Genomic DNA, 22,890 nt, shown 5'->3' on the forward strand with positions numbered 1-22,890 from the left:
TGGCGCTTTATAAAAAGCATGGTCCCAGAGTACGGTATAATCGGCCAATGACTGGATGTAGGTGCATCACAATGCTTCCCATTTTTCCTTGGTTTACTGCTGGACTCTATCCCTACTGTGGCCTGCATTTTCCTTGCTTGGAATATTAGCCAAGTTCTCTTTTTCCCCCAGGGTATTTATTAAGCCTTTGGCTTTTTCCCCACAACAGGATCCCTTATCCAGCCTCCTCTGTAGATCTCGGAGTGAACGTGAACACTGAGAGAAGGCTGCCCTGAACCAGAGGAAGGGAGAGTACGTGAGTCCTCAGCATCCACCTCAAGAGAAGACTACCCAGAGCCATCATGGGAAGCCCAACTCTCTTTCCTTATGCGTTCAACGCGATAGACTGCAGAGTTACTTGACACACTTGTGTATAGGGGTGATATAAATAAAATATCACATCATATCATATATCATACCAGAGTAGAGCAGTGGATTCATCTTAAGCGCCTTCTTGATATGATATGATATGGCATTTATAACGCGCCTATACACAAGTGTTTCATGGCGCGACGAGGCAAGGGAGGGAGAACAGAGGGGAGACAGACAATGATCCTACTAGGCCAGGTGTCATTCAGAGCGCGCAAGTGCATGGGAAGGGGGAAGAGGAACGTGTGGGGGGAAGGGGGAGAGGACAGTGCAGTACATTGGATAGTAGAATAAATAACAATAAGTAAAAAGTACGGCAAGCAGGTGGCGAGTGCAAGGGTAAGTGGAGACATCCAGTGTCAAGTGCTGGTAGTGGGACTGTAGGGATACAGAAAAACAGTCCCCAAGTGGAGCAGTGTAGGTGTGTGACTGGCGGGGGAGGGACTTGGGCCCGAGATCAGAGGGTGGCCAAGTAACCAGTACAGTTTCAGTTTCAGCCAGGATGTCAGCAGGGCAGAGGAGGTGGAACAGCAGAAGCAAAGTGAAAGGTTTTGAGGTGCTTCCGGAACTGGAGATGATTCTCTCTAAGTTTCAGGGAGGCAGGGAGGCAGGCAGGCAGGGAGGCACGGAGGCTGTTCCAGAGGGAGGTCCCGGCTGAAGAAAGAGATCTACCACCAACTCGTTGCTTGGAGAAGCGACTTGACCCTGGGGGAGTTGGAGGCGAGTGAGCGAAGAGCTCGAGAAGGAAGATATTTAGGAAGAGAGAGTTGGAGGTATTGAGGCCTCAGGCCCCAGAAGGCCTTATGGGCAATGCAGAGGGGTTTGAACGTAATCCTTGCAGCCACTGGGAACCAGTGTAGAGATTTCAGTCCGGGAAAGATACAATCCCTGGGCTTGAGGCCAAGGACAAGTCTCACAGTCCAGTTCTGGATGAGTTGCAGAGGGTGGAGAGTGGAAGCAGGCAGATTTAGAAAGAGGCTGTTGCAATAGTCCAGCCTAGAGAGAACCACAGCTCTGGAGACAGTGAGCTTCTGGGGGAGGGAGAGAAAAGGAAGAATACCTCTGAGGAGGTGCAGCTGGTAGTGTGACTTCTTAGAAAGGTCAGAGATGTAAGGAGAGAAGGAGAGTGTGGAGTCGAAGATTACCCCAAGGTTTTCTTGTACATGGGCTTTCTATGCTGTTTCTGGATTTCTTCTGACTCATGCGCATTTACCTTGGGTGGCTCTTTCTCTATAATGTTGAAACAGTATTTGCTTCCTGCATAAGCGCCAAACAAGTGAACAATAAATAAATAAATATATACATGTTCCACCGCCACATCCATCTGAGGCCTGTTTCTGAAGGAATGTTTTTGCCTGAAGCTCTTTGAGTTCACATCTTTAAACATTGAAGACTGGGGCACTACCGTAAGTACCTCTTGTTTTAAACTTTGCTTCTCCTTTAATTGGAAAAATTATTCTGTAGACTGGGACCTCCCTCCATGCAGGTGGACTCATGTGTATGCCATTCGCTATAGACATTCTAAGAATGTATTGCTGTTTTGAAAATAAATTGTTTCCAGATCCTAAGCCTTCTTTCCTCAACTGCGTCACATCCTGTTTTTCTAGTTTCTGCATCAAAGTTTTCTGTCTGAAGTCTCTCTGGGTTTCTTTAATGTTTTTCCTTGGAAAGCTAGATTTTGATTTGTTTCCATGTGGGCAGAGCTTCAAGGATCTTGTTGGAATCTATAATTTCCTCTTCCCCCTTCAGAATATTTGTCGTTACAGTAGAGTTGGTATGCAACATGATTACTGATTTTCTCTGATTTGATACCATAGGTGCTTTGGTGTTAAACTCTGTTTCTTGCAAGCAGTGAGAACATGAATGTTGCTGCAAGGCTCTGCTTCTTTCCTCCTCATTGGACAGATGTGTCTTTGTTTCTGGCACATTTCAGTATCCATTGTAATGGGCAAAGAAAAGGTTGATGCTGTGTTAGTCAATTTCAAAATGACATCAAATACAATACCTTTTATTACTCTAATGAACATTTGATACTAAAATGGTATGTTCATTAGCTTTTGAAGTATCACACTTCTTCATTCATCAGATGGTGATCAGACAATAAAAGAAGCACAAAAAAACACATTTCTGCCCACCTGACGCCCCATTGCCTTGCATATTCTCTCCCAGAGCCAATTTAGTAGAAAGGGAACAATACTTTAGATCCATTGAAAGAATTGTCCAGCACTGTATTTTTGTTGCTCGGTTTATTGCTTGGCAGCCATCTGATGAAGAAGTCTGTGTAACTTTGAAAGCTAATGCCTTATAGCATCTCAGCATAACATTTTCAGTTAGCCCAATAAGAGGCATCATGACGTGGATTTCCTGTCATTTCTGATTGGATTAGTATTGGCTCCCAGATGTTGGTTTTCATGGTTTAATTTTTTAGCAAAGCCTCTTGCCTTATGAGTTATTTTAATAGTATGTCAGAGACTACTGATACTCCTGATTTACTTTCCCCCACTCTATGTTATCTCCCCTCATGCCTATGTAGAACTGGTCTGTGCTCGCCAAGCAGTCAACACCCGCTGGATGATCATTGCATATTCTAGCCCTCCATGGCTTCCGGAGCCACATGCAGTCTACCACTGCCACCAGTTACACCTTAGATGAGACTCTGTTGGTTTAGGGAACCTGGGCTACTAGGAATCCCAGAGACGGGTGCAGCCTCTCATCTGAAGTGGGGTGATGTTCTATTGTTTCATTCATCACGCCGTGGCCTTTTCATGGCCAAGCCTAAAAGTGCAGGTACCATGGGCCTCATTACGACACTGGCGGTCAGGGGTTAACGGGGCCGGTAGAGCTGCCGGCTTTGTTAACCCCCTTACCGCCTCATTATGAGGTCTGCTCACGGGATCCGCTAAGGACGCCTGGTAAAACCTGGTAAAACCAGGCGTCCTTAGCGGGTCCCACGAGCAGACCAGGATGCTAACAACGGGCCCATCATTAACGGGCCCGTTGTTAGCATCCTACCCATTCCCATTGAGCCCTATGGGGGCCCAAATGAGAATGGGGATGTACTGGGTCCGGGTTTCTTGAATGGGGAAATACCAGGCCCTCCAAGGTCGGAATGGCCCGGTAATTCCCCATTCATGGAACCCCGACACGGTACCCGGAATGGGGGTAGCCATGCCGTTAAAAGCGGCATGGTTACCTCCAGGGTCATAATGATGACCCAAGTCTTCTGAGCTCTTCATTTATTTTGCCTTTCCTTCTGAACTTCACAGTTTTGAAGAATTATGGCTGTGGCTGTGGCTGTGCAAAGCCTTTCGTTCCCCTTGTTGAAGCCCCTGACTTACAACAATGCAAATTTGCGATGAGCAGATTAACTCTCCATCAAATTGTCATTGCGGCAAAAAATCATTGCACACAAGCATGTATGTGAGGATCACAAAAATACCGTTTTGACGAGAAGTAAATAAGCAGAACCCCTTTGGCAGACCTTTATCACTACTAAAGCATATTCAGTGGAAAACAAGGCATGCACAACCACGTTTGTGGAAGTTAAATACTGCCACAATATATTAGCAATAAATAAAAAATGCAGAACCACATTTGCAGGAATGCAGTCATGCTCGGTGAATATGAGGGGGAGCTCCTACACTCCCCCCATCCATCCTCAGCAAAAAAAGTGAAAAGATTATGTAAAACAGTTTTTCAAAAACGTACTAAATATTTCTAATGCATGTACTTAATCATTTTACCTGCCTTTTAGCATTGCAAAACATTTTTCAAAAAATTGAAAAATGGAGGTTCACACTGCAAACAAAAGGATGCCTCCAGATTCTTCCAGTCTTGAGGAAGTAGTCACCTGGCCAGCCACGAGAAGAAAAAAAAGAAGAAAAAAAAAGAAAGTGAAAGTGGTATGCTTGTCTCCATCATCCTTTTAACGTGGAAGTATATGGTTTGCGAAGAAAATGACAACATCGGGCCTCATTACGACCCAGACGCTAAGTGGTTAACGGCGCCGTAAAAGGCTGCGGCGCCATTAACCACTTAGCGCCTTACTACGAGGTCCCTTTGCGGGATCGACCTGAATGTCTGGTCTGGACCAGCCTTTAAAGTAGGGACCCGCAAAGGGACCTCGCAGGCAATTACGGTACGGCAATTTGCGGTACCGTAATTGCTGCCTTCCCCATTCCCATTGAGCCCTCTGGGGCAACAATGGGAATGGGGAAGGGCCATGGTGAAATAGGGAAATACCGCCCCGCCAACCTTGGAATGGGGCGATATTTCCCCATTTCACCATGGCGGACTCGTTACAACACCGGCACCAACCATGGTGCTAATAGTGCCATGGTTTAGCGCCGGTGTTGTAATGAGGGCCAGAGGGCCTCATTACACGGTAGGCGGTAGGGACATACCGTTACCGGTAAGGGATTACCGATATCGGTAAATCCCCTCCCCAATCACGACCCGGACATACCGCTATTAGCGGCACCGCAAAGTACGGTGGCACTATTAGCGGCAAGTCCGTGAGCGCGCGGCCCCTCAGACCGGAAATAGCGGCATAGCGCTAATATCACGGCATCACGAGCCATGCGTACATGGCAATACCGGCATGTACTAGACCCAAAGAACCCTTACCGGCAAGGCGCTAATACCGGCATCGCGAACCACACGTTAAAAGAGCACAGCAGAGTTCCAACCTGCCACAGGTGGACAAAATCAGCACAGGTGGAGGCAATGGAGACTGGCAGCACAAAAGAGCACACCACACCCCTCCCCACACCCATTCCCACACCAAGATGGATGCAATACTAGCAGCATTACATGGGCTAGAGGACATGATTGCTGTGCAGCAGCTACAACAACAGGCAGCACAGAGGAGACGCAGGAGGAGGAGGAGGAGGGCAAGACAGGCGCAGCAAGCACCACCAGTGCACCTAGTGATACCACAGAGGCAGCCACCAATTCCCAGGATCAGAGCCAGTCCAGTCAACCTAACCCCTGAGCAGATACACACCCTGTACCGTCTGGACTGGGATACCATCACCACCATAGTAGACATGATATACAACGACATTGTGAGTCTCATTGACATCCGTACTGCCATCCCCCCTCTACTGAAGGTAGTAACAGTGCTCCACTTCTTGGCCACAGGCACCTACCAGCATACGGTAGGTCAGATGCATGGCATATCACAACCAGTATTCTCACGCACACTGAACCAGGTGCTCGATGCCCTCCTGCAGCACACAAGTCAACACATATACATGCCACGGACTGCCCAGGAGATCTCCAACACCAAAGTTGGCTTCCATTCACTGGCAGGCATCCCAAGTTGCATCGGGGCCATCGACTGTACCCATGTAGAACTGCTGGTCCCACATGCCAATGAGGTAGTGTACCGTAACAGAAAGCAATACCACTCCATCAACGTCCAAATGGTATGTGACTCCAATAAGATCATCACACATTGCTGTGCCCGATATCCCGGTTCAACCCATGATGCAATGGTCCTGCGGAACTCGACAATACCACGATACATGGAGCGACATGCTGGACAACGTTCGTGGCTACTTGGTGAGTAGCAGGCTGACCACATGTCAGTGTGATGTGGATTGTGAGTGGGGGGGGGAGATGCATACTCCAACTGGCCGTGAATGGGGGGGGGGGAGATGCATACTCCAACTGTGCGTGAACTTGTGTCATGAGAAGAATGGACATACATATTTGCATCACTGTACAGTGAGGCAGCCCACAATGGACCAGAGACAAAACCACATGCCGGAAGTGAGTGCCACGGCAAACATATCAATCCATTACGCCAAACAGGCCATTCCAAACAACATGCACACCGCACAACACACCATTCCCCCATTACACAAATCAGCAACATGCATATCAAAATCACAACTGAAATGTACGCTGAACTACATCAGAAATGGTCCGCGCACATGAGTGCATACAAATGGATCCCCTGTAGCCATTGTGGTGAGGCACACCCGTACCCCACCACAGAATTGCCATCAAACAGCATGGGGACATCAACTAAGGAATGGCAGTGTACTAGCAGTGTGGCACTAACGTTGCCAGGGCCAGGAAACACAAATCACTTAAACTCTGGCGGGACATGGCAATCCCTGCTGTATGCATGCATGGTGCATGTCCACTTGCAAGGACCACCTCACCTTCCCACATTGCAGTTACCCTGATTGCCATGCGTGCTTGGATCAGTGGATGTCGTTGAATATGCAATGTTTGTTTGTGTGACATGTGCACGCTCCACATTATGTAGACACTTACACATACCCATTGTTGCACCCATGCAGGTGATGCAGGTTATCCCCTGAAGAGGTGGCACCTTACCCCTGTGCGGAACCCACAGAACAGGCACGAAGAGGACTACAATCATGCACACACCCGTACCCGCGTGGTGATCGAGCAGACATTCGGCCTATTGAAGGAACGCTTCCGGTGCCTCAGCAGGTCGGGCGGGGCACTCCTGTACGGGCATGAGAAGGTGGCCAAGATCACCATGGCATGTGTCATGCTTCACAATATGTGTATCAGACGGAATGTGCCAATGCCCCCTGACATAGAACTGCGACCACCGTCTGAGGATGATGACGGGGATGAGGATGGAGGAGAGGGGGCTGCAGGTCATGCAGGTGTCGATGCCCATGAGGGACGTGCTGTGCGGCAGCACCTGATAGACCATTGTTTCTGATGCACATGGATTAGGAGGGTGCAATTGGTGTTCAGCTCAGGGCACGGGGTGTATGGAGGACATAATCACAGTGCACCCTTCAACAATAAAACACACATACACAATTATCAATGTCGAGTCATGTGATTAACCATGCCATTACGTCTGTATTGAGCATTATGACATTCAAACGTGCATGTCCCCTCCACCCAAAACACCCTCACCCCCCTCCCCCCACAACTCCCCCAAACACCCTCACCCCCCTCCCCCCACAACTCCCCCAAACACCCTCACCCCCCTCCCCCCACAACTCCCCCAAACACCCTCACCCCCCTTCCCCCACAACTCCACCGAACATGGTGTGCACATCAGTGCTGCATTAGTTCCCAAGTGTCAACAGGGACAGGCTGGCCCTACTTCCCTCCTCCACTACCACCATTGGGGGGTTGTGAGTCTGACCGCCGCAAGGACCGGCTGGACCTGCGCAGGATGGTTGTCTGGTCGGAGCTAGTAGACGAGGGCGTGGCTGGATGATCTGCTCCCTGTGAGTGACGCATGCTCTCCATCGCCTCAGCAATGCGCGTTAGGACCTGCCTCACAGCGGCCATCTCCTCACATAGGCGCGTCGTGTTGCTGTCCATGGCAGCTTTCATGTCCCTTGACAACCCCCGGATCTCCTCCCTGGTCGAGGCAGCCTCGCTCACTTGCCGGGCAACCAGGGCATTGAGCTCCTCCTGGCGCTGGCGTATCAGGCTCATGGTGTCGTCTGCGGCCCTGCCCCTGTTACTCCTCGGCGCAGCTTGCTGCATGTGGCCGACATCAGGTGAGCTCGCCACGGGACTGAATGACCCATCCATTGCATCTCCGGCATGCACCTCATGGATGTTGCCATTGGATGTGTTGCATGGGCTGTGGAGTGGGGACAGCTGGGGGCTGGGTGTACGCTGCCCTTCCGGTGTCGGACATGGGTCGTCCACATCACTCATAGGTGCCGTGGCTGCTGCTTCCCCAACGGAGCTATTGGCTGCGGACGGCGTGCCTTCTGGCACTGGCTCCTGAGTGGTGGGGGTGGGTGGTGGGGGTGCTGCCACAGTGTCGGATGGCATTTCGACCCTTGGTGTGGTCGTTGCGTGGGTGGCTTTTGTACGCTGGGCCACTCCAGATATCCCAGTGCCCCTCGATGTACTGGGCCTGGTGCCTGCATCCTTTCCCTTGGCCTGCTTTTTGGGTGGTGGGGCCTGCGTTGCAGCGTCCAGCTCCTCACTGTCAGATTGTGACCCTGTGGGGGAGCAAAACAGGGATAACATCAGTGATGGGTCAACGTGCATCATGCATATGTTGTTGTTGCTGCAGTTCTTTGGATTTGGACATCTACTTTGGGCCTGCAGGTTGTTGGCCAGATGGGTGGGTCATCCGGACATGTGTCAGGGTGACACGTGTGTGAGGTGCTGCATGCATGTGGTTGTGTGGGGATGTGCAGGGCATATATGCAGGGTTGTGTACATGTGTGTGTGATGACCCCATCCATTAGCTGATTCCCAATTCACATTTAGGGGAGGGACTCATGCTTGGCATTGCTGTGTCTTGCGTGGTCACTCACCTCCGTCTGACGTTGTTGCCACACCACACTCCATTCGGCCCACTCCCTCGATGGATTCTATGCCAATGGTGCTGGCACATGTCTCCTCCCACTCCTGCATCTTCATCGGGGATCCACCTCCGCCTCCTGTGCCCATGGCCAGATTCCTGTTGGCCGATAAAATGCTGCGTACACGGAGGCGCAGATCATCCCACCGCTTGCGCACGTCCTTTACGGTGCGGGGGGTGGAGCCCACCGCACTGACTTTCTGCGCCACCTCAGCCCAGATTTCCTTTTTTCTCAGGAGTGCCGGGCGCCGCATGTCGCTAGCGAACACTACATCTGCATTTGCAGCCAGGGTGTCTGCCAGCATTTTCAATTCCTCATTTGAGAAGCGTTCTTTGCGCTGGCGCGCATCGGCTTTCTTTAGGGCCTTGGGCATTGTTTGTTCTTCTGGGATGTGGTTTTGCCAGTCGTGGTGTTGCTGCAGGTCCTGAGTGCAGGGGATGGCAATGGATTGTGTTTTTAAAGATGGCCGCCGGGCTCTTTCCCGTTCCGGTGCGATGACGCTATTTCCGGTTCCGGTGTTTTACGGTGACCGCTAATAGCAGTGACCGCTAATAGCAGTGACCGCTAACAGCGGTGGCCGCTAATAGCGTGCAGCATGAGGGCGGAGGTGCTATCAGCACTTTGGTCGGAGCCGGTAAGGTGCTTTTCCGCCATGGCGGTGGGGTCATTTACCGTCATGGCCCTATGCGCGTGTCCGCTAACTCGTATTGTGACGCTATTAGCGGTCTCCTACGATGGCGGACACGCTAATGGCGCCATGACGGTAAATCACTTTTTTTAGCGCCTACCGTGTAATGAGGCCAGAGTGTTTTTCAGATATATTGCTCTGCACCAACTTCCTTCGTTTGAAAGGCATACATTAGCAGACTTTGGGGGTCATTCCGAGCTGGGCGGTAAGGGTTTACGGGCACCGGTAAGGATGCCGGTGCTGGTAAACCTTTACCGCCCTATTCCGAGGTCCCTTAGCGGGTCCCAGCAGGAACGGCTGGTTTGACCAACCGTTCTCTGCAGGTCCCGTTAAGGGACCTTGGAGCTAATAACGTGCCCGCAATTTGCGGGCCCGTTATTAGCGCCTTCCCCATTCCCATTGAGCCCTATGGGGGCTTAAAGGGAATGGGGAATGGTTTACTGAATGGGGATTTACCAGGCCCTCCAAGGTCGGAATGACCCGTTAAGTCCCCATTCAGTCAGACCAGACCCGGGTTTGGAGGCAGCCGCCTCCAAACTCGTAATGACCACCTTTGTTTTTGGGTAACAGATACTTTTGGAGGTGAAAAGCAAGTACATCAAGAGCACCATTTATCACTTTGCATAGCATATTCATACTTAAATAATAGCAAAGCCCAATTTGCACATCTTTTATGGCGCCATTTCAAGCCTCATCACGGGTTGGGGTATATCTCCGGGATACTGCTCAACACTATTAGCAATAACGCAACTCTGTCTGGCGCAAATTTGTGGTGGATCCCGAGTTGCCATGGCGCTGTTAGTCCCCATTTCCTATGAATCCATAGGACTCTATGGCGCTTTTTGGCATTATTACCTTCGGCAGTAATTGCGCCGGCAGTAATAGTGTCAACATTGGGCGGAAATCTGGAGATAAATCTACAGCTTTCTGCCCAAACTCGGAATTGGTTGGAGCGGTAATGCAGCGATAATAGCATTACCGCCGACGTTTTACCGCTCGGCCCAACCAGTGATGAGGCCCTAAATCTTGAATGTTATTATGGGGTTTCACATTGTTCAGACACCACAATCTCCTTCACCCCCTCCAACTGATGTTTCAATAAGTATCAGAGTTGGTTTCTGGAATGTGTCTCCCCTCCCTGCCTGTCAGATGGTCCACACTGCATCTTCCAGCGGCAGTGGTGAATCCGGTACTTTGCTTCTCTTCCTACAGTCCCGATGTAAGTTGCACAACACTGAGACACCACACATTGCTAATACATTTATATTAAGGACAATTCAAAGATAAAATAAAATAAACACAGTAAAACAATGTAGGGATGGAGTAGCCGCAGGAGCCAGATGCCACTACACAGACTGTTGTTCTGGACTATTAGGGGTCACAACGGGCATTCACCAAACCACCCAACCATTCCCCAGGACTAAGGCAAAGGACTGTGGGCCTCATTACCCGGTAGGCGGTGAGCCATGGCACTATTAGCGCCATGGCTCATGCCGGTAAAATACCGGCACCGCCTTGGCGGAAAGGGGATTTACCGCCCCATTCCAAGGTTGGAGGGGCGGTAAATCCTCCTTTCGCCACTGCCCTTCCCCATTCCCATTTCTGCCCCATAGGGCTCTATGGGAATGGGGAAGGTGCTAATTACGGCACAGCAATTTTGCGGTGCCGTAATTAGCTCCGAGGTCCCTTAGCGGGTTGGATTTTAACGCCTGCAAAAAGCAGGCGTTAAATCCCCCAACCCGCAAAGGGACCTCGTAGTAAGGCGGAAGGGATTTACCGGTACCGGTATTTTACCGGTACCGGTAAATCCCTACCGCCATCCGTGTAATGAGGCCCTGTAACTTGGTATTTATGCTCCTTGTGCTTGTCCCTTTAAGACATGGTTATGGCTACCTGATTTCCACTTTTTACCTCCCAGAATGTGACCTTTAGCCACGTGCCACTATTGCAAATTGCCTGAAACCTACCAGTTCATGACTCCGAGCCTCTGCCTGTAACTTCATATCCACTGTAACTAGCGCCTAGATTCCTTAGGATTTTCTGCGCTGATATAAATACAAAAGCAAACAAATAATTAAGATCATCTCTGAGCACCGATTGCCAAGTGAATTATGCTCCCTGTCTGAGGCAAAACAGCGATCTTACTAGGCCCAGTGACAATGAGAACGCGCAAGTGCATGGGAGAGGAGCAGGGGAAAAGTGCATGGAAGGGGGGAGAAGTGGAAAGTGCGAAGCAGAGGAGAAACAGATAAATAACAATAAATAAATAATAAAGGAAACAAACAGTGGTAGTTCAGCCAGCAATTTGCAAGTGCTAGGTTTAAGGCAGCAGATAGGGTAAGTCTGATAAGTGCAGGACGAAAAGAGGGGGTGGCTGTATGGGTACAGCTACAGACCCCAGTGCAAGGGGTGGCCCAGAGGCAGTGCGGGAGGGTGGCAGGATGAGCAGCTACCTGGGCCTGGAGGACAGAGGGTGGCCAGGTGCACGGTGCCAAGAGAGAACAGATCAGCAGGGGAGAAGGGGAGCGAAGGCAGAAGAAAAGAGGAAGGTCTTGAGGTGCTTCTGAAACCGGAGATGGTGCCCCTCAAGTTTTAGAGTGGCAGGGAGGAGGGGGTTGTATGTGATGTCAGCAGGAGGTTGGAGGAGAAACTAAAAAGAAAGGCATTTCTATTCAATACTTAGCATCCTATATCAACTGTTGGCGAGTAATATTCTTTTATGTTTAAAATTAGATTTTAGTGATAAGTACTGCTGGAGCTGGACGAATACATTTTTTACTTTTAGGCTGCCCAATGCCTGAACATAAGGATTTTTTTTTTTTAAACAGTCGTTTTTATCATGCGCTCCAATTTGAATTTAATTTCATTCTTAAGTCAATTTTCTGCATTACTTATGCATTTCTCTTGAGATTATTATCAATATGCAACATTCATCCACCGACATTTGTTTGCCCATATTTATTTTATTCATTTTAATTCTTGTAATGCGCCAACATGCCCGTAGGCCTTAGGGCGCTCATAAAACTGAACAAAATAAACAGACACACATGGCAAAGAAAGAAGAAGGTCAAAGAATTATTACAGATCGAAGAAGTGGGTTTTTACAGCACGTTTGAATACAGTGTAGTCCTGGATCTGCTGCATCTGGGCTGGGAGTTTGTTCCATAGAAGGGGACCTTGAGCGTCAAGAGTGTTACCTCCAAATTTGGCTGTCCTGTATTTTGGATGCTTGAGAATAGTGGCAGAGGATGAACGAAGGTTCCTCGCGTTGGATTTAATGCTAATGCGGGCTGACAAATAAGTAGGGCTACAGAGGCTGAGGAATTTGTGGGTCGTGGTCAATATTTTGTGCGTTATCCGATGTTTAACGGGAAGCCAGTGAAGTTTTTTCCTAAAAGTGGAGATGTGTGTACGACGGGACTGATTGAAGATATTACGCACAGCATCATTCTGAGCCACTTGTAATGATTGGATGTTGGAGGCTGTGGTGCCCGCTAGGAGGCTGTTGCAATAATCCAATCTTGAATTGATCAATGCAGTGGACAGAAGGGCACAGTTTTCTTCCGAAAAGAATGGTCGAATATAGCCTATTCTTTTATTTATAAGACCGCAGCTAGATTTAATGCTGGAGACATGGGACTTCATAGAGAGTTCTTCGTCAAGAACGACGCCCATGGTCTTGACTTTCTTCTGGATGAGAATGGTATTGTCGGCAACATGGAAGCTAGCATAGTTGGAGTCGAGTTTTGCCAGAGTTTTTTTTGATGCCACGATGAGGAGTTCAGTTTTTTTGTCGTTCAGGGCAAGAGAATTGCAGGCCATCCAGTCTTGTATGGCTTTGTATATTTTATTGATGGTTAATGTATCGCTGCTATAGGAGCCACTCAGCTGTATGACCACCTGAGTATCATCAGCGTAGTTCGTGTATTGCAATCCTAATTTGTTTAAGAGGTCAAGAATGGGACGGATATAAAGATTGAAAAGCAGAGGCAATAGACAGGAGCCCTGAGGAACTCCGCATGTCTGAGATATTGGAGAAGATTGATTATCGCCAACACAGACCCTCACTATTCTGGGACCCAGAAAGGAAGCAATCCATCTGATTGCAATTACGGAGCAGTTGGCGACCCCTCCGGGCCTTGACACCAGTAAGCTGTGATCAACTAGGTCGAAGGCTGCGGAGAGGTCTAATAACATGAGCAAAGCAGCTTGATTATTATCAGCTATGCTAGCTAAGGTAGATTTAAGATCTAGCATTGCTGTCTCAGTCCCGTGACAAGCCCTATAGCCCGACTGACGGGTACCCAAGATGTTATATTTTTCGACATGGGCTTGTTACTGTAAATAGGCAAGTTTGTCAATTATCTTGAGAACATATGGCACGTTGGTAATGGGCCTGTAATTGTCGTTCGCTGGGTCAAGATTTTCCTTTTTCAATAAGGGTGTAATCCACGCTGATTTTAACAGTTCCAGTACCAGGGCCTCATCAAAAGAGAGATTGACCAGTTTGGTAATCCATGGAACCAGAGTTTCTAAGGACTCCTTAAGAGTGCTTGTGGGGCAGTCGTCAGCAGGACAGGACGTGCCTTTAAGGTCCTTTATGATTTTGAGTACTTCATCTTCGGTGTAGTGTGTGAAGGAGAATTGAGGGATATTGTTTTCGCAGGTATTGGGCATAACAGTGTCTGTGGGGGTTTGCGGGGATGTTACATTGCCTAGGGCTTTATTTACTTTTTCTTTGTGAGAATCAATCTTGAGTAGAAAGGCATCGTGTATGCCCTGACACCATTTATTGTCCTTAATGATATTATTAATGGTTGGGGGCTGATTTTGGAACTCTGCTAAGATTTTGAAAAGCTCCCCAGTGTTGGATTGAGCATTCACTATCCTTGCGTTATAATGTGTGGCCTTAGCTTCTGTGATGAGTTTTTTGTAATTGAGGATGGATTTTTTGTAGTTGGTTAGAGTGTTGTCGTTGGGGTCTTTCCTCCAAACTCTTTCGAGGGCTCTTTTTTCTTGTCTGGCCACAAGAATTTCATTAGTGAACCAGGTGTTCTTTGTGGTTTCGGTCTTTATTGTCTTCATTTTCAGTGGGGCAAGGTCGTTAACTGCTTCTTTGATGTTGGTAGACAGATGATTGATACGTTCCGAGAATGTTAACTAAGTTGTCAAGGGGTTGACGTTTAAAAGACAGCAGTGTGGCAAAATTTGGAGCGGTTAGATTTTAAGGTTACGGGACATTTTCTGAATACGTGGGTTGGCATTAAGGAGGAGGGGAGGGTAGTGAAATCTTGGCTTGAATAAGAAAGTGGTCAGACCAAATACATGGTGTGGCCGAGATGTCAGAGATTTTGGCAGAGATATTGGCATTTTGAGACAGGAGCCAGTCTAAGGTATGACCCTTACTTTGTGTGGGGGATTTCATCCATTGGGTAAGGCCATAGGAGGTGATGGTATGCATCAGATTGGTGCCTGCTTTATCCTGTTGGTCGTTGGCCCAATAGTTAAAATCACCCATTATGATAACTGGGCCTTTAGTGGTACAAATCTGAGCCAGTAGGTCACTGAGCTGTTCTTCAAATAGAGGCATAACTTTGGGTGGACGATAGATTGTAAGTGTGTTTAAAGTGGTATTTGGAGAGGTTTTTTATTTTTACCCATAAACTCTCACAGCCTTCTGGAGAGGTATGAGGAATTTCATAGCATTCAAGATTTGATTTACACAATAAGGCCACTCCGCCACTTTTATCCAGCAGACGATCTGCTCTAAAGAGAGTGTATTTGTCGGGCGTGGAGAGTGTGGCTTGGGTGGGAAGGTCAGGGTTGAGCCAGGTTTCGGTTATGCTGAAAAAGTCAGGGTTAAGTTCATTAGTTAGGTCGGAGATTTCCACACCATGCTTGTATAGCGAGCGTGTGTTGAGAAGGGAAAAAGATAGAACCAACAAGGGTGCGATATTGAACTTCATGTTGGGTTGGCGTGGTATTTTCTTCAAGCACATGGTGAACCTAATGCAGGATACGTGAGCAACTTACTTAAAGGGAGAGGTGTCTGGTAGCCAGAGTAATCGAGGCCCCGCTGAAAGCATATGTATATGGTTCTTGAGGAGGGTATTTTTAAAGTGTAATGCATATGCGTTTCAAATGTACAATCCATATGCATCTTTGTATGATTCTATTTAGATAAACAAAAATTTCACATTGGCTTCAGTATTAAGTGTGACTCAAATAGTCTGCAACATCATCATGGTGCTTCATTGAAAAATATCTTATTATTCAAAGGAATTCAGTCTGGGCTGCTCCTTGCGATAACATTTTCATTTTTCAGCGCAGAGAAGAGAAGGGCATGTTCGGAAGAAGAAATCATGAAGATGTTTCAGGAGATACTAGAGACAGATGTCTCCCATCAGGAGGAGGTTGGAAGGAGATATTCTGGGCACCTTGGAAGAGGGAATAGAAAAGGTGAGAGAGCTGGAAGTAAACACTAAGAGGAGAACTTCAAAGCGGAAGTTAGATTGAGCAAGAGGAAAATGGAGAAAAGACTGGTAAGGAAGGACTTGGGACCATTGCACCTTAAAGAAATGTCTATGGGTAACACAAACCTGAGCCCCAGAGCCTGGTAGACAGCGCTTCCCATTTGGGCTAATCTACAGGAAAAATACCGAATGGAAGCCCCACTGAAGAATTTGGTGAAGATGAGCTGGATTCATTCATGAAGATGGTCCTGTTGCAGCAGACAAAGAGGAAACACCTGTATGAGGGCTGTTGGCGAACTGTGCTTTTGCATGGATAGAAAGCTGGCAGACTGGCTTGAAATGGACTCCGTTCATTTTGCTGTGTACCATATTTCAACAGCATTATATAGAGTAGCAGATGTATACATCTGCAGGAGATCCCACCCCCACTACCTCCTTTGTATTGGAGATATGAGACTGTGCCTTGTCTAACACCACCTATCGTACCAATCCCGCAGCGAGTATTTGGAAGGAGATATCCGTTGAGACAACCATATCAAATGTACCCACGAGTTACATTCAATATGGTACCTCGATAGCTGGTCCGATAGCACAGCGAGTAGAGCGCTCGCTTTGACATCTGTGCAGAACCTAATGATGCAGGTTCGAATCCTGGCAGGGCCAAACTCAACCTTTCATCCTTCCGCGGTCGATAAATGAGCACCACACATCATGGGTAATAATAAGCAGCGCTCAAATGCCTGAGGGTTTATAGCGCTATATAAATGCTAAATTATTATTATTATTCATGATGGCCTGCAGGAAGAGATCCCTGAAGAAATATGAGATTGAAAGACCAACTGATGACATCACAAGAATGAGTGCACAACGTCCCGTGATACTCAATAAAGATGATCTATGGATCCTGGAGAAGAAATAACAAAGTAAAGAATGAAGTGAACCTTGAAAGTATAAAAGAAGAAGGTCACATGGTAGAAAAGCACTGCAGAAATCAGAAGCATGAAGAATGTACAGACGCTGAAACACAAGATAGATCAAGTTATCGTATAGGCTCGCTATAAGTAGTAAATAGAAACTGGACATTGGTATCATGATATAAATATGCCAAAATCATGAAACACGGAATGAAAAGCTGTGTTACAGTAGAAGAAAAGGTTGCTGAAGCCGCGTGGTAAGGCTGTCTGGCCTGAAGTCAAGATCCTAGAAACCGAGGCCAGCTATCTATGATGAACATGTTTGCAGAGGATGAATCCTCTCAGGTTAAGGTGCAAGAAAAAACACAACAGATGCCACATTTGTATTAATTTAAAGCATTGAAAAAGCTGCAGCATTAACCAAATTGTGGTCTCTTGTCACCTGAGTCAAGGACGTAAATAGAGTTTGAACTTTGAGTTTCAGATATGATAGTGAGTGCCTTAACCCCTTTGCATTCCCAGGATGAGAATACTCTGCAAAGCCAAGTACAAAGACAATTTCATGGTAGAAGGCATGGGTGGTCAGAGATGCTGGGCTAATTGGGTGGTGAGGTAGCCTCATGTCCTATCTCCCTGCACCTGGGTCTTGGTTTATGTATTGCTCAATGAACCGAATGTTCCTTACATGGCACAGGTGTGCCAAACCAACTGTATTTTTCTGTATAACGAAGGACCTTATAGCTTGAGAAACCAAGGAGACGCGGTGTAACTGACTAGTCTTAAAATGACACGTATGAAGAGGTATGCATAAGTTGTCTACCTGGTAAAGGATGGCCAATAACAACCTTAGCTCCTGTATGATTGTATATCATGATGTCTCCCTTAACCAACCCGACCCTTGATCATTTTTTTCACTATTGCCACCTAGTATGATGTCACTCTGATGCATAATGAAGCATATACACTTTATTTTGTGTGGAAATCATTGAGAGACTGACCGTATGATATGATATCATATGATATGATTTATATAGCGCCTATACACAATGTGTTTCAAAGCGTTTCAAGGCAAGGGAGGGAACAAGGGAAAATACAACCACATTCTTACAGGCCATGAACAGTAAGGATGTGAAATTAACTATCGTACTCGGCCTGACGACATTTCAGATAGTGCAAGAGCTAAGACATAGATAAGGAAGGGAGGGTGAGAGTGGGAAGGCAATGGAAACAGACAAGCGACTACCGTAATAGGCCTGACGACATTTCTGGTAATAATGATAAGCAAAAGGTGAGGGACAGGGGTGCAGAAAGGGAGGGGAGGAACAAAACAAGCGACTATCATACTAGGCCTGATGACATTTCAGATAGTGCTGGAGGGGTGGTGGGGAGGAAAAAAACAGTAATGGGAGGGTGGAGGAAACAGACGAGGTTGCTATCATATTAGATCCAGGGACAATTCTGATAGAGTAAGTGCACAGAAGAAAGTAAGGGGAGGAGATAGGAAAAGGGATAAGGGAAAGGAGGAGAGAACAGAGAGTAAGCAGTCAAAAAGAGTGGAGAAGCAAGAGTGGAGAGTGAATACTATTGCAGATGTCAGTAGTAACACATAATGTTGCAAGCCAGGATACAAGATGAAGATGGGAACAGCATGATTCAGGGCCACCATGAGTACAAGATGCAAAGGAAGTCAAGCATGAGAGTTGAGAAAGAGTGACGCACCGTGAATAAAGTCCATAAAAGTCAAATCCAGCATTGGCCACAAGACAGTGATGTTGAAGGAAGGCACCAGGTGGGCGGGGCTTGCTAAGTGGTGAAAAAAAGCAGCAGGAAGGAAGGCACCAGGTGGGCAGGGCTTAGGCCAGGTGACCTATATCCACTTGCACCTGCTCCCCTTCTGTAAAGGAAAAGATGCTGGAGGGCTCCTTCAGTAGGGAAACATAGCGGCAAGCAGGAAGGCACCAGGTGGGCGTGGCTTGCTAAGTGGTGGAAAAGAACGGCAAGCAGGAAGGCACCAGGTGGGTGGGGCTTGCTAAGTGGTGAAAAAGAGCGGCAGGCAGGAAGGCACCAGGTGGGCAGAGCTTGCTAAGTGGTGAAAAACTGTTTTTTCAACTGTGGTTACAACTGTTGATGTTCGTTTATAACCTCCCTGTTTTAGATAGTTGTTAATAAAACAGTAACTTGCCATCTTCTTGAATATATCAGTTTATTTGGTTTTAATCCCACCCGGTAACAAATGCACGTTCCAAGGGTCATATACTGATGTGGTAGTGGTGCGGATGCTTTCAGATCTAAATTAGTCTGACTTCAGAGCTGCGGACTATTGGGCATCCTCCACGATTACCTGAAAGATTGTGGAGTTTCCTGTGGAGAGCAGCCGATAGAAATAAACTTGCAAGAAGAACCGAGGCGGTGGGCAAGTCCCTCTTCGAGGAAATCCCTGCTCAGTTTCCATGACACGCTGTGGACAGAAGGCAAAGTGGTTGGAGTGGAAGAAGATTCAATACAGAAGGCCTCGAGTGGTTTAAGCGGATGTAAGTAGACTAAGAGAAATGATAATATAAAGGCCGGGATTGTAATAATTTTGGGTAAAAGTAAATTTTGTGTAGATAAAGCAACACATAGATAATCCTTTGTCCGGGGATATAGAACAAGACATCTCAAATTCCAGCCAGAATATTAATAGTGGTATTAAGAGAGAGAATACACACAGTCAGGACTGTGTAAGGTGATGTCTGTATGGGGTAACATAAATGGACCATATATAAAGTGACAGGGTAGAGGATTCTACACAACAGCAATCTCATCAGTCTCAGAAGTACTTACAAAATATATACATTTTATTCATCAATCATAAAACATGGTAAAACTCACTTCTATTTAAAAACAAAGTGCTAGTGACAAAAACATTATTGATTTTTAAATAATCACAATTCATCACTGATATCCTTCCGTTGGGTCAGTTTAGTTCAACCTAATCTTCTTCAGTTCGACCAATAGAGATGTACTCTGATCTACAAAGATCTTGCTATAAAAAAACAGTCTCTAAACAATCCTGGTGTTATGCCTCAACATGTTTCAGTTCCATAACATTAGTTTTGAACTTTCTTTAGGAGGATTTCTTGGTGAGTCACTTGAACTTTCAACAAACAGCTAGGGACCATCTTTCCCCACAACATCTGAATTTGTGTGGTAGGTGAGGGGTTGCTGTTGGTAGACAATCAAAAAAACAAACAATTATCCATTCGATTTTTGAGCGGAATTCCATACATTTATGTAGAAGATCCAAATAAAAGATTTTCTTGCGAAACAACCTAGCGTCCATACCCGAGCGCTTCTGTTCATCATACGGGTCTTCGCCATACCTGGACGTTCTACCCTCCACCACACTCTTTCTCACCAGAGTCTCTGGTTGTTGAGAAATGAGTGTTGGCTGATGTAGAACATTTCCGAACTTGAGGACCCTGGAAAAAAGAGCATTAACTAATCTGGCGCCCGATGACTCTATCATTATCAAGAAAGCGGATAAAGCCGGTGGAATCATCATTTTAAATCGGTCAGATTATGTGAATGAATGCAAAAGACAACTGCTGAATGAGACATATTACAAAAACTCAGTAATGACCCGACTGAAGAATTAGCACTACAAATTGAAGCAAAAGTTATTAAAGCCAAGGATCTAGGCTGATCAGTCCTCAAGAAAGTGACTTTCTCAGTAATACAACTCCTTCTATTCCGAGTTTCTATTGTCTTCTAAAAATCCATAAAACTCTTAGTAATCCACCTGGTCGACCGATTGTGGCTGGAATTAATTCTATCCTTGAACCCCTCTCAATTTTTGCTGACTATTATTTAAAGGATCATGTTAAGGTCATGAGATTTTACCTGAAAGACACCAAAGATGTCATCAAGAAAATCAAAACTATAGAATTTAATAGAGGAAAGCAACTTCTGTTGGTCTTTAAAAATCAATAATGTTCTTGTCACTAGCGATTTGTTTTTAAATAGATGTGATTTTTTTCATGTTTTATGATTGATGAATAACATGTATATATTTTGTAAGTACTTCTGAGAATGATGGGATTGCTGTTGTGTAGAATCCTCTAAGCTGTCACTTTATATATGGTACCTTAATCTCCCCAATCTAAAGGGTGGATGAATCGCTTTTTCAGTTGAGCAAGTTCACACGGGGGTTCCCTCCTCTTTAGATTCACATAACATAAATGGAGGCGAGGAGAGAATACCTCTTACTATAAATGATTATAGAGAAAAGGGAAGATGATCACACAAGTTATTAATGTATATTGTGTTATTTTGAGTATTATTTGATGCATGCAGTTTGGAGAAGTAATAAGCTGTGAAGGCTGGAAGTGATGTTGTTTTGAGTTAAGTGTGGTAAATGATTGGCACCAATCAGAAGACAGATATGTTGTTGAAACAAAGAGGATTGAGTGGCGATTGATGGCGCTTGATCATATTTATCGTTTTGAGATTAAGGGCCTCATTACGACCCAGGCGCTAATGGGTTAACGGCGCCGTAAAAGGCTTCGGCGCCGTTGATCTATTAGCGCCTAATTACGAGGTCCCTTTGCGGGACCCGACCTTAACGGCTGGTGTAGACCAGCGGTTAAAGTAGGGACCCGCAAAGGGACCTTGGTGCTAAATACGGTGCCACAATTTGCGGCACCGTACTTTGCGCCTTCCCCATTCCCATTGAGCCCTATGGGGCAAAAATGGGAATGGGGAAGGGCCATGGAGGAAGGGCGAATTACCGCCCCGCCAACCTCGGAATGGGGTGATAATTCCCCATTCCGCCATGGCGGATACCGGCATGGACCATGGTGCTAATAGCACCATGGTCCTCCGCCTGGGTCGTAATGAGGCCCTAAGAGTGTTGAACAATAAGCATTGAGATAGGTAGAGATTTATTAACGATCTAGTAATTATCGACAGTCATTTGCGACTTGTCATTTTGAAGGACACTCCTCTCATGCACCTTTGTAAAACTTTACCACAACATGGGTCCAAGCTTAAACAGTACAGTGCAGAATCGGTAAAGGGCACAGCTGATAAAATGTTCACCCCAATGCTGCAAGGGGTATCATTGTCAAAGGCAGTAACACACCACATGACCACATAAGTGCATGCTGCGTACACATGAAAGAAATTAGAGAAAGGACTGGCAGTTTTAGAACTTTGGAAAATGTACCAAGAGGAGAAAGAAGACCCAGTACAGGAGGAATGGATGCTTAATCAGCATACAGGTGAGGGCATTGAGCTCTCGGCTCCTCTTAGTCCACCCGATATTAAGAGAGTACATGCAGATGAGACAGGATTTTGCCCTTTAAAGAATTAAAAGCAACAGCAGGGTTTAGTAACCCGACCTATGATTCCCAGATTATAGTAGGGATGACTGTCCAGAAGAAAGCTAAAGGAGAAAGATGCCTTAAATTCATACTAGATAAAGAAGGAAGATAAATTAATTAAGCTATTGAAAGGAGAAAAGGATAGGGCTGATTAGCTAACACTTGTACACAAATGGATGGGAGGACAGCTATTGCTCAATTAGATGGGAAGAGCATCCAGCATCGAGGAGGTTAGGCAAAAGGATGACAAGGAAGAGCAAGAAAAGGAGGACAGGAAACAAGAAAAGAGGTTGAGTGAGGATGAGCAAGGAAGAAAAAAGCAGGGAACGATGGGAACAAGGAAAAGATGAAAAGAGGGCAGAGGAACAAAGGAAGAAATAAATAGAAGAAAGGGATATGAGAGAGAGGAAGAATAGGCACTATGAGGGAAGGAAAAAAAGATTACAGAGGAGAGAATTAGAAAAATGAAGGGAAGAAATTCGAAGGGAAGCACAAGAGGAAGATAGGGCAAGAAGGGATGCACGAGAGTAAAGGGAGACAGAAAAAGGAAGAAAACAGAATAGAAGGCAGCAAGATCTTAAAGCCAGTCTCATTCTTAAAGAAGGAGTAAGACCGAGCGATGAAATACAGGGACGATGGGACACGATCAGTGAAGTTCTCCCAATGAGAGAAAAGTTAATAAATACTTAAAGATACACAGGAAGA

This window comes from Ambystoma mexicanum, chromosome 2q, assembly GCF_040938575.1.
Source record: "Ambystoma mexicanum isolate Mex_15411 chromosome 2q, UKY_AmexF1_1, whole genome shotgun sequence".
In the NCBI taxonomy this organism is placed as follows: domain Eukaryota; kingdom Metazoa; phylum Chordata; class Amphibia; order Caudata; family Ambystomatidae; genus Ambystoma; species Ambystoma mexicanum.